This window comes from Coturnix japonica, chromosome Z (assembly GCF_001577835.2).
Source record: "Coturnix japonica isolate 7356 chromosome Z, Coturnix japonica 2.1, whole genome shotgun sequence".
Taxonomy (NCBI): Eukaryota; Metazoa; Chordata; class Aves; order Galliformes; family Phasianidae; genus Coturnix; species Coturnix japonica.
The window spans coordinates 10,875,466-10,894,569 of record NC_029547.1 but is presented as its reverse complement, the minus strand read 5'-3'; the positions used below and the strand labels follow the sequence as shown (position 1 = coordinate 10,894,569).

The 19,104-nt window shown below is 39.7% G+C and overlaps 1 long non-coding RNA gene across 1 annotated transcript; it reads right to left on the bottom strand.

The window, feature by feature from the left end:
- Positions 1–4,135: 4,135 nt before the first annotated feature.
- On the bottom strand, positions 4,136–18,767 carry LOC107305858. The gene is made up of 4 exons (XR_001551906.2): positions 18,505–18,767; positions 17,810–17,881; positions 13,919–14,053; positions 4,136–8,441 (listed from the first exon to the last, which is right to left on the bottom strand). It is a non-coding gene; the product is annotated as an uncharacterized LOC107305858 (long non-coding RNA).
- Between the last annotated feature and the right edge of the window lie 337 nt (positions 18,768–19,104).

The window sequence follows — 19,104 nt, the reverse complement described above, 5'->3', positions numbered from 1 at the left end:
TCCTTTGTAATCTAAGATTTTTGAGAAGATGAATTCTGAATAAATAACATTGTGTCTATTCAACAGTATTACATCATTGATTTTCATTAAGTATTTTTCATGGATTGCACAGAATCATAAAATCACAGACTGGTTTAGTTTAACTTAAAGATCACCTGGTTCCAACCCATGTGGCACAGGAAGGGTTACCACCTACTGTATCAGACTGCCCAGGATGCATGGCCTTAAATGCTTCCAGGGATGGGGCATCCACAGCTTCTTTGGGCAACCTGTTCCAATGCCTCACCATCCTCTAAGTAAAAAGTTTCTTCCTAACATCTACCCTAAATTTCCCTTCTTTTAGTTTAAAGCCATTCCCCCTCATCATTGTCAGACAATATAAAAAGTCTTACAAGCCCTCCTCAATAATTGGCAGGCCACAATGAAGTCCCTGCAGAGCCTTCTCTTATCCAGTGCAAACAAGCCCAGATCTCCCATCCTTTCTTCACAGGAGATATGCTCCAGCATTCTGATCACCTTTACAGCCTGCTCCAGACCTGCTCCAACCACTTCATGTCTTTCCTGTGCTGAGGGTTTCAGACCTGGATACAGGTCCCAGGTAGGACCTCACAAGGGCAGAGCAAAGGGAGATGGCCACCACCTCCTTCTCCCTGCTGCTACCCCTGATGGTGCAGTCCAAGACGCAGTTGGCCTTCCAGTCTCTAAGCATACACTGCTGACTCATGTTACGTTTTTCATCTACCAGGATCCCCAGCTCCTTTTCTAGAGGGCTGCTTGCAGTGAGTTCTCTCAGTTTGTACATATATCTATCTGTGATGGCCCCAATCTATGTGCAACACCTTCTACTTGTTCTTCTTGAACCTCATTCTGTTACTGTGGGCCCACTTCTTAAGTCTGTCCAGCTCCCTCTGGATAGTATCTCTTCCTTCTATTGTATCAACTACACCACTCAGCTCAGTGTTTTCCACAAATTTTGTACAGGTACACTCAATTCCAATATCTATTTCACTGATAAAGATGTTGAAGAACAGTGGTCCAAAGCTGGAACCCTGAGGGACACCCCTCATCACTGGCCTGCACCTGGACATAGAGTCATTGACTACAGCTGAGACCATCAGACCAATTATTTATCCACCTAATAGTCCAGCCTTGAAATCTATATCTCTCCAAGTCAGAGATAAGGGTGTGGTGCAAGACCGTGACAAAAGCATTGCAGAAGTCCAGGTAGATGGCATCAGTTGCCCTTCCTTTGGGACCCTGGGATGCATGTAGTCCAACCCCATAGACTTGCACACATTCTGCTGCATAAATTAGTCTTTGATTTGCTGTTCTCATAGTGAGATGGATAGGCCTCCTTTAACCCCTCACAGGAGGTTCAGAGATGTAAGAGGCATAGAAAATCTGGCTGCCAGTGAAGTCTGAGTCAAAGAACTTGTTGAGTGCCTCAGCGATCTCCATGTCTGTTGAATCCAGTTCTCCCTTCCCATTTACCAAAGGAGTTATATGCTCCTTTGCCTGTCTCTTCTGATCAGTGTACCTCTTTATTTCTCACACCCAAGTTCAGTTCTATCTGCACTTTGTGTTTACTGAGCACATTTCTGAGTATTCAGACAGCATCCTTGTGTTCTTCCCAGGCTACTTGTTTCTGCTTCCACCATGGGAACAATTGTTTGTACAGTTGCATAGCTTTGCCTTTACTGCAGGAAACATTCAGCATGTACACATTGTCTCCTGGACTCTAAAAATAATAGGAAGTGTCAAAGGATAACCTAGAACAAGCTACTTTGGGTGTCATTGTCGCTGTTTCTGCTAGTAGATAACCTAGTCATTTATCTCATGGTTCTTCCTGCAGCTTATCTCTCTCTCTATCTGTCTATCTACATTTTTACTTTTCCCTCCATCTTTATTAGAGTTGAAGAATGTTCTGTTGAAACCTCTCCAGTAAAACTCTCTGAGGGTACTAAAGTCCAAGCAGAGCTTATGAATGGCAATTGCATAGAGATTTCAATGCAAATTTTACCTCTTTGAATTTTTAAGGTATACTAAGGTAATTTACACATTTGTCCATCATGATAACAACTCAAACATGAAATATTAAATGTGTTGTATAATCATATGCATGTGCTGATATATAGTATTATATAGATCTGAGGATCTATTTGTTGACTATAGCAACTTGACAAAGGCATGGAAATAGAAGGACCATTAGCTTACCAGTTTTCAAATACAAACCTAATAAGTGTAAACATCACTCAGAACAAGCAAACTTCATTTTGACAACACACATTTAGTTTTATAGCAAAAACAAACAAATCACAGTCATTTGTATTTTATTATAAATCAATTTGAAAACAGTGATGCTTCATGAATGTGTATATTCCCTGCTTCTAACTAATCATTATAATAAATACTTGCCTAACTGGTAAAAAACAAAACAACAAATAAGTAATTAATTATCTTGCAATACAGTAGCTGTTTACACTTATTATTTCATTTATCTCTTACATAATGTCATTGATGTGCATAGAGTGTATATTACAATATGCTGTCTAAAGTCATAACTTTTCTGCACACAGTTTCCCTCTGATTTAACAAATAGACTGTTTTGGATAGGCCTATTTTTTGCACAGAAGACGGTAGACAGCATTTATGAGCATTTTGTTGCCCAGGGTACAAGAGAAGTCTAGAACACAAACAAAGAACATCTCCAATATTCTGCCATTTTTCTAAATGGAAAAGGGGCCCTGCTGAACAGCTCAAGCTTCCCAACAAGCTTAAGGATCAAGGGTTCTGGAAACACTTGTTTTCCTGCAGAATTAGTAGGGTTTCTTTTCAGGATAATAGGGATCACATAGAAAAGAAAGCTATCTGGAAATGATGAAGGGCTGAGTTTATCCTATTAGGTTCTTAACTTCTGACACCATCTAGTTATTTTAGATCTGGATCTGAATTGAGCTTCCAAGGCTCTCTCCCTGAGTATCAATCACAGGATAATATTTTGTCAAGAATCAGCACTATTTTTAAAATTAAGAATTAATATTCATTATACTTTTAAAACAATATTATTGTGCAGGATAAACACTTAGCGCTTCTTCCTTCCACTTGTGGTCCCACTTTAGTACTTTGTTCATAATTTAAACTAGATGTGATTATTTTTTCTATCCCAAAATTTCATTTAACATTTATTTTCATAAATAATATTGTATAAATTGGCTGTGTAGCAAATATTTTTGCAGCACATCAGCCATGGGTTATGATGGAACTATGCTAAAAGTTCCCAAAGGTGTGTTCCAAAGATCTCCCTGTGTAAACTTAACCTCAGGATGAGCAGAACAAGGAGCCACACTGCAATAGGGCCAGCAACATGTCTAGTATCTTATAAATCCAAACCTTACGCTTGTGGTTTCTAACAAAGTTGTTGGCTTATTCCTTCATCAGAGTTGTTTAAAGATTTATAGGTTCCAGTTTTAATAACTTTGCTTTCCTTCTTTTTCTTATTCTATTATTTTGTTTAGGTAAGATGGAGAATGCATTGTCTTGAGCTCAGAAATCTTTTCATATTGACATTTATTCAGCTCAGAAAAAAATAACAGAAGCACAGAGATCCAAATTTTAAAAAATTGTCACAGAAGGATTTAAGTGTAATGTTATACATCTCTCTTACCAACTCCTCTCAGGTCAATTATTTACAAGTTATATTCCTTGTGATTTAACGAATCACATTCTTCTTGTTAGCAAGTGAATTCTTGCTAGACTTGGGACCGATGATAAATGAAATGAAAAGAAGCAGAAAGAACAAATGAGCTATTTTACAAACCTAAGCATAGATTTAGTCACAAAGCTTGCTGGCACTCTCATTACATATTCAGTATTTGCAAGACTGGGAGATGTTGCGGGAATAATGCATTGCCCAGAGTAGGCTTTTCTTTCTTCACAGTTTATGATGATGATATAGAAAAAAAAAATAAATGACTGATTTGCAGATCATTGGAGAGTTCAGAGCATCATCTCTGTATTTATTTTCCTACTTCTTCATGCTGCTCTCAAAAAAAAAAAAAAAAAAAAAAGACTTCAAAAAGTTACTTTCATTGTTTCTCTATTTTATGTATATTTAATGTATATACATGATCTTCTCTTTCTCTCATGTGTCAGTCTCACAGACCAGTGTGTAGCTCCTGCTTTCGTGCTTTTGACATAATTTCCTGGGGTTATTCCCTCTAGTTTCCTGACAAGGATTTCAGAGCAAGGAAAGAAGAGGCAGATCGCTAGGAACCTATCCAGATTTTACATCGAAATCTGTCAATGGACTTGCTGGCTTTTTTTGCAGTTAATAAGAAGGTGAGGGAATGAGTTCTGCAGAAACAAGCCTTAAAAGGGCCACAAACTGTAGCTTTTTCAAATCTGCTTTAATTCCTACTCTGCTGGAAGAAGTGTCCATACACTAGAGCTAAGTGCACTACCATCTACTTCTCCTTTATGTGCATAAGTATTATGACTTTCATTAATCTCTATTAGGAAAAAATGAAGATTAAAGGAGAGAATACTGCTTCCAATTTATCAATTCATCCTTACACTGATGTAATTTCTGTGATACAGATAACAACTTTACGTAGCAAATTTTGTCAGCAAGAGGCAGCAGGGGTGGCCTCTGTGATCAGAGCTCATCACTGCCTCATGGCAGAGAAGAGCCAGCTCTGCTGTTCCAAAGGGGACACACTGCTGCCAAAGCTGAGCCATGAGCCACTCTGGATGTGCTCTGGAAGAGCAGAAAAACTGCTATGCAGCAGGAGCTGGGAAAAAGGAGTGAGAAAGTGAGAGAAGCAGCCAGCCCTTCAGGCACCAAAATCAGAGCAGAAAGGGGGCAAGAGGTGCTGCAGGTGTGGAGCAGAAGTTACGTGCAGCTTAGCAGAGGCCCAAGGTGGAGCAGCCTGTCCTCCTGCAGCCCATAGATACCACAAGCAGCCAATGGAGGAGCCCATGATGCAGTACCAGATAAGGCCTGAAGGAGGATGCAGCCCATGGAGAGCCCACACAGGAGCAGTCCTGAGTAGGAGCTGTAGCCCATGGGGAGCAGCCTTTGATGGAACAGGTATGTTGGGTGAGCTGGTGCCTACCAGGAGCAGTGCTGGAGCAGTGCCTAAAGGGTGGGTCCCGTGGTATGGAGCTATGCTGTGGCAGTGCTTTGAGAGCTGACACATGTAGAAATCCCATGAGGATCAGGTAGATGATATTCTGTGGGAGTGATCCTTGTGCAATAGGGTAAGAGTGACCATGGGGGAGTGGCAGAGATGAAGCATTACAGACAGATCATAGCCCCATTTCCTTGTGCTGCTCAGAGGGATGAAGAAGATGAGGGTGAATGGGCACAAAGTATTTTTAGTTTGCTTTTATCTGTCACTGCAATAAATTACCTTAATCTCCCTATGCTGAGTCTGTTTTGCCCATGATGGTAATTGGTGATTGTATCAAACCTTGAGTCCTTTCACACTGTGTTTTCTCTTTAGAGGAAGAGTGAGGATCAGGAAAGCAACTGTGGTAGAGTTTAGCTGTCCATCCGGGTTAAGGTGAAACCACAACGAATAAGCAGAATAAATGTATTAAACCTCATTTCTCTTGATCATTTGTGGGACCTATTCAGTAACACCTATTCAGCATGCCTCAGGGAATTACCTGATTTTTCCCCTTCATGTTCATTTCTTTGAGGTGCAGAAAAGAGAAGTAAAGGATGGATCTGCAGAAGGAATTCCACTTTGGTTAGGGCCATTAAAGAAGAAGAAGACCACAAGTTCTTCTAGATTACTCAGTTGGTCTCTTTTGCTTCTTCCATCATCAGGAGCTGGAGGAAATATAGAGACTTAGGAGAAGATGAATTTTCTTTTTAAGACTAATGATCCATGGAAACGCAGAATGAGCAGTATATACAGTGTGGGTGCCCAGTCATGCTCTTAAAGTCTCAGTTTCTGAACACAAGATCACCTCATTTGCAACACACTCTACCACATTCCACTTTACCTCTGAGACTCAATATTAAAAACTTTTATGCATCACAGTGTCTTGTAAGTTTCAATTACATAAAAGATAAGGCATCTCCAAGTAATTCTCCTCAGTGATTTGTCTCAATGTTTCTCCACTTTTTCCAAAGATCACTGAAAAGTCCATACACCACAAATTAACTCAGTGTCTCAGAAACAAAAAGAGAACAGTGTAGAGGTAGTTCCAGCTATCTCTGAGTTTGATAAGGTTCTATGAAGCTTCTGAAAACTCATAAAACTTTAAAAATATCTTTAAAATAGTTTTTTGTGATTGCCCTAACAGAGTAATAATACTTTTTTAAACATAGCAGGTAGCAAAATCCAATCAATAGGCCATTAAGATACTGACAGAACCAAAATAGGATTACATGGCAAAGAAAATAAGAAATCACTAACTTTTTCAATTTCTCAGGCAAGAAAACACAAGAAAATTGCATTATTTATTTCATAAGCCTAACCTGAAATCATTTTATCTTCTTGCCATCAGAATACCTTCTCCCAAGTTCCACCCCTTCTCTTGTGTATAGATGTGATACTAGTGAGTTAATGATGGGCTGAGGTTATTATAAAATCATTATTCTTACTATTTGGACTACAAGATATTTTACAAAATGTAACAGCTTTCTTCTGTTTCATCTACACGAGGTAATACTAATTTCGCCAAATTCTTGAGTGACAAGCTCATCTTCGGTTTTTAAACATAAGGGTTTGCAGGTCATCACTGGCACATGAATTGATGAGGCTGTTAATACATCAAAGCTGGGAGACTTCTTACTTCCCACAAGACCACAGTGAATATTTCAGTAGCCACTCAATAGCAGATTTAATGGACAAGGTAAGCACATCATCCATTTTCACTTTTATTTATACTGTCTATGCAGTAGATTCATGTTTCAAGCTTGAACACTTTTGATAAGCTACAAAACTCTATATGGAAAATTATGCAGGTCTATAAAGTATTTCCATAAGAACACCTGCACAGCCCTCTGACCTGTCTGTGCATCTCAGTTTCCTTTGACTCAGTCTTTGAAATACAAGGCCAGATTCTTCCAGAACATATTTCTAATGCTAAGGATAGGTCCTGTGGCACGCATTTCCACTCAGTGTTCACATCATGGTGTGGGGTGGTGTGCTACAGCCCACCTATCTATCCTGAGCTTATTTTCCACATAACTTAACATCTCATTCTATCTGAACTTTGAGGAAAGAAAACTACTTTGAGGGGGACAGAGAAGTGGAACAGGCTGCCCAGAGAGGTTGTGGGGTCTCCTTCTCCAGAGACATTCGGAACCCACCTGGAGGCTTTCCTGTCCACCCCACTGTAAGGAACCTGCTTTAGCAGGGGAGCTCCACTAGACCATCTCCAGAAGTTCCTTCCAACCTCTACGATTCTGTGTCTGTTTGACTCATCAAGTGCATGTGCTACAGATGAATAGGCTGTGGTAACATCTGCACAGATATGCAACTAGGATGATAAAGTTAAGGATTAACTAAGTCAGTGAAAACTCTAAAAATAAATGATTTAAGGAGAAAAAAGATTATTTTTTCTTTTAATATTTCATTATCTAAGGCCTGAGAACTTTGCATTTATATGGGACTTCCTTACAATAAGTCACATCTTTTTAAATTTGATTTGTTTTACAAAACTTTGCAATATGAATATTTAATTTGTACCATTGCATTTTTGTGTGGGTTTTCCTTTCAGAAGCACAGGAAATATTTCAGAATACACAGGAGTCCTAGGCAATGTGCAAAAGTTCTTAAATTCTGCCCAGACAAAATTTCCACACAGAAGAAAGCCCAGACAAACGGTTGCCCTAACTATATCTAATAACAACCTACTTCACATTTATGTTCTATTAAGTGATTAGTTCTATCAAACATTAGATAAATTACCCTCTTTGGAGAAGTAACTAAGTACTGACCTTTACACTGCTTGAAAAATGAAAACACAACAGCTTGTACCCATAGTAATCTATACATGTCTAACTATATCAGTGGAGCTATTCTGGACTTATACTACCATTTTTCAGTTTAAAATCGGGTTCAAGACAGAAGTGATAAAGAGCATAACAATAACTACAGAGTAAATGTAGTGATCTGGGCAGCTTTCCAGTTTTCTAGTTATCAAACGAGAATATTTACCTTTTTATCCTTTTTTATTTTTTATATTTTTTATTCATTTCTATATTTTTACAAATGGCCCTCCACATAAATGAGTCAAATCTCATGGCCGCTGGGTGCAGGAAATCCAAGGATATTATTAAGAGGAGATAGTCATTTTTTGCTAAACAAACCTCAGCTTGTGGCTTTATCTAGACTTGAAAAAGCAGCAGTTACCACAAATGTCATGGTTCTACATCCACCATTTATGATGTCATTGTTGCTTCTGCTGAATGGACAGGTGACCTGTAAGGATATAAATGTACATAGGTTACACTGAAAGTTGTAACTATTTTATTGTTTTCTACATTTGTTCTACAATGGATACACAGAGCACAATAACATTCTTTGATAGAGAAAATTCTCAGCCACAAAACGTTGATGTTTTGTCCAAATTTCAGGATATCCAGAAGGATCACCTCCTTTCCTATCCCAAAATACAGTTCACGTCACTCTACCTGCTTAGTGCTGTGTCTTGAACTTTTCCTTTCATGGGGAATTCCCATGTTGCCACTACATAAACAGTCAGTTTGATTCCAACTCATAATACTAATATCATGTCTCATCATCAGTAATGATGTGATTCAGAAAACTGCCACCTGTAACCCTGCACTGAGTCAATAGGCTTATCAAAAGATCCTTAAAGTAGCTATGATGGGGGAAGGAGACAAAACAGGGCTAGCAAGAGATGAGCCTAGGGGAACGATGCTTGAGCTGGGGGTGAGGCAGATGACTTGGCTGAAGTGCATCTACAGTAATGCACGCAGTATGGGCAACAAGCAGGAGGAGCTGGAAGTGATTGTGCATCAGGTGAACTATGTTGGTATGTTGGTGTGTCAGGTGGACTATGTTTGGTAATAGCTATTAGCTACTAGCTATTGCCAAAACATGGTGGGATCGCTCCCATGACTGGAGTGCTGTGATGGATGGCTACAAGCACTTCAGAAGGACTAGATGAGGAAGGAAGGGTGGTGTAGCCCTTTATATTAAAGACTGTTTTGATGTTGAAGAGCTAGGTGTTGGGAATGATAAATTTTAGTGTCTGTGGGTAAGGACCAGGGGGAAGGCCTATAGGGGCAGCATACTGGTGGGTGTCTGTTATAGACCGCCTAATAAGGGTGAAGAGATGGATGAGGCATTCTATGAACAGCTTGCCAATGTTTCATGATCACCAGCACTCGTTCTCATGGGAGACTTCAACTTCCGTGATATATGTTGGAAATATAATACAGCACAGAGGAAGCAGTCCAAGAGAATTCTAGAGTGAATGGAAGATAACTTCCTTACGCAGCTGGTATGAGAGCCTACCAGAGGTGGTGTTCTGTTAGGCCTGCTCTTCACTAACAGTAAAGGACTGGTGGGAGATATGAAGGCTGGGGCCTGTCTTGGGCAGTGCTACCACAAAATAGCAGACTTCTCTATTCCTGGAAATGTTAGAGAGGTGTCTGGGAAAACTGCTCTCTAGAACTTCCAGAGGGCAAACTTTGACCTGTTCAGGATGCTTGTTGCAGGGGTCCTTTGGGAGTCACTCCTTAAGGGTAAAGGAGTCCAGGACGCCTGGACACTCCTCAAGATGGAAATCTTAAAGGCACAAGAATAGGCTCTCCCTGAATGCCGCAAGGTGAGCCAAAGGGGAAGAAGACTGGTGTGGATGAACCAGCAGTATTCACGAGGTGTCTGGATGAGGAGCCACAATATATGGTTTAGTGGCTTGTGGTAGCAATGGTGATGGGAGGATGGTTGGACTTAATGGTCTTGTAGGTCCTATCCAACCCTGTAATTCTATGATTCTATGATTCTATTGGTAGGAAGGTTCAGACTCTACTGCCATACCTCCAACATCTGCCTTTGATGTTGTGGGCCAACATAATAGGGCATTACTTCTGCAGCACCCATGTGTGCTCTCTGTAACATCAACCATGCTGTCTTTTGTGAAATGTTAAGCCAGATCCTCTCAGCTTCAGAAAAAAACAGCCTTCTCCAGTGACCAGGGGTTTGGTCTACAGCAACACGGGGAATAGAAATATACATGTAATTTTATTCTCACGTGAATGTTGTTTGTGTTTTCTAAGCCTTTCCACAAGATTCTAAAGGCTTCTTTTCTCTTCCGATCCAGATGAAATGCAATGATGATCATATCTTCCCATTATTAGAAGTATCCTATTGTGATATTTAACACGACAAATTATTTTAATTTTTTACTTCACAGAGAGAAGATATATATTTGTTTCTCCTTCCTTTGACTATTCATGTTAAATATATATATATATAATAAAGAAACAAGTACAAAATAAAGACATTTCTATAAAATCATGTTAAATATTTACAGGCTTCCAGATACACTTTGCTAGCAGAAATAACAGACGGAGGTCTGTATCAATTTTACTGCATCTGTTAGAAATCGTGCTGGTTCTTGGATGAAACCAATTTAAAATGTATTGAACCCTGTTTTACCGATGGTATATTCAGGTCTCTACCCTGAAGAACTGCTCTGTAGCTTTCTGGGAAGAATCATTTTTCATTGATTTATTTCTATTCCTGTAAGCTATACTATTTTCTGCTGAGAGAGAAGCATAGATCTGTCTACTACTGTTCCTTCTACATGCAATAAAATTCTAGTTATCCCAGGCTCTCTGTTCTAGCATCTCTGCACAACAAGAGGCATATGCCTCTCTCTTTCAAAGCCTGTCAGTTCTTGAGGATCTCACTTAATCCCATCTATGAAATGTTGCACAAATGGCACATAACTGGGAGACTAACATGGTTTCATCTTAATTTGGAGAAGTGTTACATCAATATATACTGCTGAAAACCAATACTACACCCTTTCCACTCATTATTAAACTCATACTGACTTTGATGCAGACCTTACTTCTCACTTTACTACTATTTTCTCTGACCAGCACAATCAAAAAGCTGCAGCATGAGCAGGGTGTCTGTGTGCCCTGCCTTCTCTGATGTCCCAAGGATGCTCTGGCATTGTACCACCCTTCTCTCCAAGCTGCAACTCACAGCCACCCTGCAGAACCGCTTGCTGCCAGAGCCCAGATCCCACATTCAAAAATCCACAGCTTGCACACAAACACAACCACATGATAGCAAGCTGTTCTGCAGGCAGGCCACAGCTATGAAGCAGTTATGACAGCACTAACATCTGAACCCAATTGGAAGGACTCTGACCTTCAAGTGCAATAGACTTGGTGTCACTACAGCTGTGGCAATCCTTCTAGACATGCGCAGCATATGTTTATAATCACATGCTGCAACCAGTTCTCTTGCTATTTGCAAACCCATTGTTTCTAAATGCTAGAAAAACAAAAAGCAAAATTGTTTTAGGGGTAAAACTTTGACTAATCATCTTACTGTGAACTAGAAGGATTTCAAACTTAAAAAAAAAGAAGAGAGAGAGCATCTGAGAATGTAATCATGCAGTTTGGGATGGGCTCATGGACTCTCCTTCTCACTAAATGTTACCCAGCCACATTATGAGTATTTAAATTCTCTACTCATGTTCTAAGTATGCAATATACTTCATATGTCATGCAGAGCAATTAGAAATGAAACTTTGAACAGATCTTTTCAGTTAGCTTCAGCTAGAGCCTCAGAAGTGATCACGCTAGGGTGTGGGGATCTGCGAAAACTGGGGATAGTTTGCATCTATTTATTTACTTTCTGTTGTGATGTGCTGCTTAAGAACTATATTTTCATCATCACAACTCAGAAGTCTGAGTAAATAAAAATGAATTCATCCTTCTAATAACATAAGCATTCAAAGCCAGGCTGGATGGTGGTTTGAGCAACCTGGTCTAGAAGGAGGTGCCCCTGCCTATGTAAGGGGGTTGGAACTAGGTGATCTTAAAGGTCCCTTCCAACCTAAACCATTCCATGATTCTATAAGATGAAAAGCTGTGTCCTACTTATGCAAGGAAAGCAGAAGTAAGAGAGTGGAGAAAAAAAGATTTCCTCTAATTCCTGAGCAAGCCAGCCACCTCAGAGGGGTGCAGACAGGGTAAAAAATTACAAAGGGAAAAAATACAGATACATGTTCTTCCAGAATATGAGAGGGGAAGGAGAGCAGAAGGTAAGGCTAAAGTCTATGCAACAATCTCCACCCAGAGTGGAGCTGTTTCTCTTGTCCAGGTTAGTGGAGACTGGAGAGCCCTCAGGAGGATGCACTGTTCTTCTGGAGGTGATGAGTCAATTGGGGTCTGTTGTGGAAAACCTTGGAGAGTAGCAACAGATTTAAAATTGTGAGAAAATGAACCCCAGAAAGAAACTAGAACAGAAAAGGAAAGCACACATAAAAAACTAGCAATTTGTTAGCTGCAGGCAACTGGAACATTCACCTTTTCAAAAGCATTTCTGATAAAGAAAGGGACTGCAACCATGCATTCATTCCTATTTGTGTAAATAAACTGAACAGGAAGGCTACAGTTTCTCCCTGGTTTATGGTCTGGCAGCAGCTGGCAGATATAGCTGATGCTGCCCTTGTTCCTGCCCTCCAGCTCAGAGTGTTGCAACCATATCAGAAATAAAGTACCCACTGTAATGGCTGCAATTCCTCATATGCAACCAAGCAGAGACTAGACACCATAGCTAATTTTTTCCCATTTGCATAGAAGGAATTGCTAAAGAGAAAAACAGCAGTGGCAGGAATATTCAACAGAGAACAGTGACTTTGATTAGATTTTGATATGTTCATTATGCCACAATTGTACCTCAGTTGAAGGACATACTTCATCCACTGGAAGTGTGTGTACATCAGTTACTACTGCTTTTAAAAACTGATTCCAATTCAGCTGGTGGAGATGTGTAACAGATAACTTCTAGTGACTGAGCATACCAAGTTAATCTATTAAACAGTGCACTTAATTAACAGTTGGCATGGCAAATTCATTCTCAAGCTAATTCCATAGCCAACATGAATCACAAGGAGAAAGAAAAGGAAATACTAGTGAAGGCTGCATGCAAGAAAGTAGTCCTGGCATTTACACCATGATGTTATGGTTATTCAGTATTCATCACCCAGGGAGTCAGAAAACCCTTTTCAGAGAAAAGTCCAAGAAAGTTCTACACAGCCTTTAAAAGACATAATCTATTTTTTATCTTGAGTATTAAAGAAGGGAAAAGGAAAAGGAAAGGGACAGGAAAAGGAGAGGAAAATGGAAAGAGAAAATGGGGAGGGGAAGAGGAAATTAAAGTCAGAGGACATAGATTGAGGATGGGGAGACTGTTGGAAAGAAAAAGGTTCTTTCTTATGTGATTTAAAGATAAAATGTGAAGGATGAGAGTAAAGGAATCAGCTCTCTGGGTCTCCTAGTTCTTAAAGGAAGTATTTCAGGGAAGCCATAAAGATTGTGTATCAAAGTTAAAGTGTTCAATTAATATATATTTTAGCAAAGAAAAGGAATATGTACAGAGCACTGAATTAACTGTTCTCTCATTTTCTATGAAAGATTACATTAGTAGTGACTTTTTTTGTGCTTGCTAAGAAGATCAGCATCCAGCTGTTTAACTGAAATCAATCTGGATGGAAAAAGAGACTGACTTGTTTGGGGTAGAGAAAGGGTGTATTAACCATCCAAATGAGGGCAATTTTGATACAGTGGAAGGCTCAATGCTACTCTACACAATAAAACTCAGTGGAGAGACAACAGATTCTTTGTTGGAGCCTTTTCTAACATTTCTTGTGCCACGACCTAATCACGGTATTTTTAACATACCATTTTCTGGAGTCCCATTTTACTCTTATTTTTTTCTTCTGGTAGCAAGCACCAGACAGTCGTGTCCTTCAGCAACAAACCAGAGATCAGCTGCTCACCCAAGGCTCAAGAGTCCTCATTCTGCCTTCACCTGGCCTGGAAAGAATGAAAGAATTTTTACTATTTTCAACTGAAGTCTACTCTCATGTTTGCCAGCCTACCCCTCTTTTTTATGTGCACTGTAAAGCTCCAGCCCCCAGAGTTGTCAAATACATGAAGAATTGAGGAATTCATTTTCAGGCCAGTATTACTACATCTGAACTTTCATTGTCCCCCCATCTTCCCTGTCTTTCTTTGCAGACACATGTAGTGCCTTCTGCAGGGGTGTGTAGTTGGCAGATCTCAACACTGGAGCTATCTTAAAGTAAACTAGGATATCAAGTTATTTATATTTGATCAAATAAAAAAGCAAGAAATACATTTATTTTAATATTATCTGTAAGACCAGCCTCAGGTATCTTGTCCTGGTAGCCTCAGACAGCTATCTTTCTCCACAAATGAAATATAAAATCTGTAAAAACAGAGTATCCCTTATTTAAATATATGTTTCTAGATTTTAAAAATGCCCCCTTTTTTTTTTCTTTCTTTTTTTTTTTTTTTTCCTGCCAATTGATTCTCTGATAAGTCACTCAGTTTACCACTTTGCATGTTCTTCAGGAAGTTTGGAGACTTTCCTGTTCCAAACTGCTGCTTAAAGAAACAAATACTACAGAGCTTTCTTAAATGTGTAAGGTACTGGAGAATCCTGAAGTGAAGTGTGAAATGATCTTCCCTTTGCACTACCAGTACATGGAAAGCCTTTTGTCATGTTGACAGTGACAAGTTCCTCATGAGATGCACAATAAATACCATTTGAATACAACAGCCACACACAGACTTGCACTCCTGAGATTATTCCTTTTTCAGTGTGAGGACAATGGGTACCACAATGGAAATTCCCCATGCGTGTTTGTCTGTGATGCATGGGGGAGGAAGTGGGAATTCACACAACCACGTTGAACATGTGTAATGGAGCTCTGAGAGCTGAAGTGATCTGTATGGCACATGTCCAGCTGCACGTGTCTGCACTCTGCTTTCACTCACAGGGCAAGATGACAGCAACGTCCTGAAAAATGAGCCTTCTCCCATTGCCTGAAAAATTACTGCACGGTATCTGCAGCAACTCTCAATTCCATTTGCTTCTCAGTGTACTCCAGGACAAAAATCTTGTTTTCTGCTTGATTGCTCAGATGCTACTAATAAAGAAAAAAAAAAAAAAAAAAAAAGAAAAGAAAAAAAAATAAGGTCTGGAGTTGTGATTTCATGCTGTAACAGGGCAAAGACTGCAAGATAGCACCTGAAGGAAAGATGTGTATGATCCCAGGTGAAGTCTGAGTTCTCCTATGAATCAGTTAATACTGGCTTCTAAGATGTAATGACCAGTGAGGCCCAGAAAACCTGTGTACAAATCTTTGTATGTCAGGATGGCCACCCTTGAAACAGCTAGGGTGATTAAGCGGAACCATAGAATTACAGAATCATAAAATCATAGAATATTCCAAATTAGAAAGGACTCATAAGGACCACTGAGTCCAACACTTGTCTCCACACAGGATCATCCTAAAATTTAAACATTATGTCTTGGAGTGCTGTCCAGTCGCTTCTTGAACTCCAACAGTTCAGGGCTGTGCCCTGCTCTGCTCTGGGCCCAGCACACCCACTTCTCACACACCTTGCCCTCCAGTCCCTTCATCCTTTTTGCAGCCCTCCTTTGGACACTCCCTGGTAGTTTAGTGTCCTTTAGTAATGTGGTGCCCAAACGTGCACCCAGTGCTGGAGGTGCACAGGGCAGAGCAGAGCAGGACAGTGACTATTCAACAGGTTAGTAACACCACGCTGGATGTACTACAGGATACAGTTGGCCTCCTTGGCTGCCTGAGCACACCGTTGACACATGATCAACTTGATGTCAACCATCACTGTCAGTGGGGCTGCTCTCCAGTCTATCATCCCTTATCCAAGCATATAGCCAGGATTGAAGCTCAAGGAACTCTTGATTGCAATGCAATGACTAATCTTGCCTTTGAAGATAGGAACATCCTTAAAAAAAACATGCTATTAATTAGCATGTCTAGCTGGTCTGCAGGTTAGGAGATTAGCCTTATCTTTAACCAATTGTAGGCCAGATGCTGCATCAGGGCAGTGGTCAAGTAATAAAAAATAGGCATGGAAAGACATCACAAAAATCCTAGGGTGTACTTGCCTTGTGGAAGACCACACAGTGCCCAAACTCACGTAGCTTTGCAAAGTGAGTATCTCTTATCTGTGTGTATGATTGTCTTACTGCATACCAGGTAACAAACCCACCCTTCAGACAAAAGTGACACAAGGCACTTCGTATCAGTCCATTGGTGTTTAGGGGTGAAGGAGATAAAGAGCAGGATAAGAGAATGTTTTAGAGATTTAAGCTTTAATGTGTAGGGTAAAGGAGTAACAAAATAAAGGTTATGGGAAAAAGGCAGCAGCAGTGGCTGCAGGGCAAGTGTAAGGAGCCCAATATCAGTTCTGAGCTTAATACAAGGAGAATAAGTTCACTTGAAGCATGAATGCTTTTCATTTCAAGAAAATCTGCAGAAAATCACACTTAGAGAAGCGCTGGTCATGAAGAGAGGCACGAAACATATTAGACATCAGTGTTCTGAGCTACAAATGCAGCAGTTTGGAACATGCAGTAGAAAAGCAGAAGTTCTGAGGACTTTTTTGCTAACTGTAAAGAGAAGAATGGCAGGCTAAAGTGAGTACTCCATCTTACTTCAGCTGGGCATAGATGAAAGCTCTGTACATTGATACAATAAATGCTGACATGAATGGAGCTTAACACTGTTGATTCCTGACTGTGATGTGGCAGAAATCAGGATTTCTTTACCTTAACGCTGCACAGATGTATACTCTTCTGTTCCTGCTCTTAAAAGCTTTGCAAAATGCAGAAAATGAGCAATACGAAATGCTGTGCAGGTGGAAAAATACACCAAAGTTTATTTTTTCTATCCACTCAGTTTTCTTTCAGAGACCTGTCTCAGCTTCTTTTTCAAAAGTCAAGTGGATGAATGAGTACTGGAGGAAGGTTCCCTGCATTTGTTAATGTAAAAAGTTCCCTCTCCTGGGAAAACCTCAATTTTGGGAAAGTATTTCAATTTTCCAAAACAGCATTTTAAAACTGACAAAAATACTTCATTTAAAAAATGTCAGTGTTTAGTTTGCAACTGCACTTTTAACTTGGGCTGCCATTTAAGTATTACTGTACAAGGAAATATCAACTTAAAATCAAATGCTTTGGTCCAGATTTGAATTTCTGGAGAAGGATTGGTAGCAACAAGAGGGGAAAGGGTACCTTACAAAAGACAAATAAATCAACATCAGTCGAAACTGTGATGGCACTGTTGCAAATCCTGAAAAACTTCAAAGATTAATAAATCCTGATAGTAATTTCTCTTTGTTTCCCTTAATGGGAGACTCCCGGAGAGAAAAGATCTTTTCTTGATCTTCAGTTGTACAGAAATCTCTTTAAGAGTGAACTGTAATGATATTTTACAGTTTGAAGTCTCTTACAGTTTCTAAAATAGATTACGATTAGGTTTCATGTTAAAATTCGTCTCCTTATTGTTTCCTTTCTCTTTCTAATGTTTATTCTACACAGTGCTAAATTAACAGTAATTTCTTCAGCATAAAAGGCAAACACAGGTTTAGTTTAAAGCCGGCAGGAAGCAGGCTATCAGCATAGATAAAGACAAGGTGCAGCCTCAGATTCATTGCTGTGACATATTTACTCTGCCAGTGTGGTTCAGCTCAGGGAGTGAACATCACCCAGCTTACCATGGAAATGACACCAGGTGTGAAGATCCCACCGTTCTTTTCAATTCAATCCATCAGACTCTGAATTCATCACTGAAAAACAATTAATGTAGTGACTGAATTTAAATTGCTAGGAAAAAAAAAAATGTCTGTTGTCTCATTAAGAATTAATAAGAAGAACGAGCCTAGAAATACAATCATTCTATCTGTTTCATTGAAGTTCTTGTTCTCATTATGCTTTACCTCTCATACACCAGAAATGTGTAATTTCTTTCTTGCTCTGAGGTATTTAAGCTATACAAACCTCATCTGTCTAGCACCATTGATACTCATTTATTTTATTGTACTGTATTTTGCATTCTATATTCCTCAATTCCCACATAGAGTAGGTGAGATAGAGTAGAGAGGCAAAAACAGTGAATCCTAGCTTCAGTCTTTTCATTGACTGGAAAGGGCCAGAAAGCTGCAGACGTTATAACTGTATTTATAATTTAAAAAGCAAAGAAAATAGATCAGGAATGCTACTACTGAACAAATACTCATTGTTGAGGATGTTTAATATTTTTCTTCAAGGGAATGAAGTTTGTTTTATTCTACCTTCAAGCCAAGGTAAAACCAACATATAAACACACACTCATAAAGTAAAAAGCCCAAGACTGAAAAACAAAGAAAACAAAATATTCCTGCAATAGTAGTGTAGGATTCAGTTGACTCACCCAAATGTTGGTCAGTGTCTTCATTGGTACATCTTTCTTATACTCACTGAATTTCCAGATGTTAAAATACACCAGGCTAACAAGCAGTGAAACTACTGACACAAGGAAAAGAAGCTTCAGTACTTAGGGCAGGATCTCTTTTCTCCTCTCTCTCCTTATACTGTAAGATTGGTCATGATCCTGGGGCCTCATCACTGCACCTCAGCAGAAGGGTTCTGTCCTGTGCACAGATGCTGGGAGGCCCAATTTGTTGCAGTCTACAGCTGTTGCTGCACTGCAACAATGAGAAACAAAGAAAAAAAGTACACACAAAGCCCAGACTACATAAATAAAAGTTTCTTTTGCAGACAGGGAGTGCTGGTGGGCTTTTGGACATACAGGAGAGGTGGCACTTTCTTACTCTACCTGGAAAAGACCACACACTGCAGCTGAAAGAAGGTGCATCATGACCGCACCAAAACAGGACTGCTGAGGAGTGCCCTTCTGCCAGGACTTGTCCGCACACAACCCCTTTTGTCACCCACAAGCAAATGTCTCTGTGGGTGCTTGTTCTGCAATATGATACAGCCCTATGGAATGGTTCTCAGATGGAAAGCAAAT